This window comes from Suncus etruscus, chromosome 1 (assembly GCF_024139225.1).
Source record: "Suncus etruscus isolate mSunEtr1 chromosome 1, mSunEtr1.pri.cur, whole genome shotgun sequence".
Lineage (NCBI taxonomy): Eukaryota > Metazoa > Chordata > Mammalia > Eulipotyphla > Soricidae > Suncus > Suncus etruscus.
In genome coordinates, this window is record NC_064848.1 from 45,898,139 (window position 1) to 45,899,877 (window position 1,739).

Below are 1,739 nucleotides of genomic sequence, written 5' to 3' on the forward strand. Positions count from 1 at the left end.
TCATTTAGGAAAAAAAAAAAAAAAGCACCAAGGGAAAGAAGGTTTAGTAGGGAAAATGTAAACACTGGAATCTGAAGTCCGAACATGTGCATTAGTGTATTACCTCTTGACTTCCTTGATTTTTCATGTATGTATTGATCTAGATATAACACTCACCCATAATTCTTTGCTCTGTAGTAGTATTTTAAGTTTAATAATATCTAAATGAATGTTCTTCTCTCATCCCAGAAATCTGTTTTTTTGTGTGTCTCTTTTTTTTTCAAAACATACACATTTAACTTTATTTATTATTACTTTAAGCTTGATTTCATAAAATATGAAAAGGCATTTTGAAGAGTTCTGAACTATAGGCACTTAAACAGCTGAAATATATATAGCTTTGTTGAATCTAGTTACAGAAGTTAAAATCAAATAGCTAGAATTTTTATTAATGTAGAAAACACACCAGTGAAATACCAGGCAAAAAAGACCTAATAAGAGCAATATTGCTTTACTTACAGATCATCGTCATTTTATTTACTCTAGGACCCAAAGATTCTGAATGTTCAGAGTTCTTTTGCTGTACCTTCTGTTTATCTTCCTCCATACTTATGTTCTGAGTCAAGCAAATTGACCAAAAGGCCCAAATAGGAAAGCACTTAGCTTTAGAGCAAACGTTTTTATACTACAGTTACTACCTTACAAAGGCATTGACACCCAAAAGCTGACTATCTGCTGGTTGTCTCTGGAAACAATGTGTAATAAATTTATACGTCACCTTTATGGAAAGTCAAAACGGGTACCCCCAAAAAGGAACAATGACATACAGGACAGTTAAAGTACAATTTACGTTTTCCCCATCTAAAAATTAACCTGTGAAATAAAACATCCACTGCAGTTGACCTGGTTTCAGGAAAACCACTCCTGAGACTGACAAATACATTTTTGTTCTTAGCTCGGCTTCAATCGTTGACAGGAATCTTGTATGCCACAGTGCTGTTGACTATATGGATTGTAGTAGTGAATGAACGAAGCTGAACTTCTTCAGAATTGGTAATGAATTGGGGTCCTGACTCTTCCCACTTTTCAGGTGCAACTAAATCTTTGTCTAGTGGCAAAAAAATCACTGTGGCAGTGATCTGCCTGATCACAGAGCGGATTTCGTCCTGAATGGCTTTCTGAGACTTTTCTCTGGGGGTACTGTCATCTTTTGCAGTCTTGTCACACTCAATATCAAACTGCCACCTTTCAAGAACCTCACCGCTTTCAATATTCGAGATGACGACCACTAGCTTCTGAACTGAACACTTGTACAGCCAGTCTTTCAGTTGGTCCACTACATTGTTCAGGTATTTTATGAGCTCAGGATCAGTAGTCACAAGCAAGGTGAGTCCGTATTTCTGCACTCGAGTAAAGGTTTCCGATGGATAAATGCCACGCTGATATTAGATGCTGTTGATGCCAAAAGAGAAGAACTCGGCCACGATCTCAGCGCTGCCCCGCAGGGTGATGCCTTGCTCGCGAGTGAGCTGCCGCGCCATGGCCCAGGCCCTCTGGGGCGCACACGTTCTCCCACCAGGCCCGCAGCCGACGCACAGACACAGACTTTTGTGTGTTTCTTGTAGGACTCCAGAGATTATTCTATCAAACTTCTCTTCCGAGTCATGAACCCTTCCCACTGCATCTCAATAGGTATATACCCAACTCACAAACCAGGGAGGCAATTCATCATGAGTCCCCATGGTATTAAATGCCACAGA

The 1,739-nt window shown here is 39.7% G+C and overlaps 1 pseudogene; it reads right to left on the reverse strand.

Moving 5' to 3' along the window:
• Positions 1 to 424: 424 nt before the first annotated feature.
• Positions 425 to 1,520, reverse strand: LOC126002658 (mitotic spindle assembly checkpoint protein MAD2A-like; annotated as a pseudogene).
• Between the last annotated feature and the right edge of the window lie 219 nt (positions 1,521 to 1,739).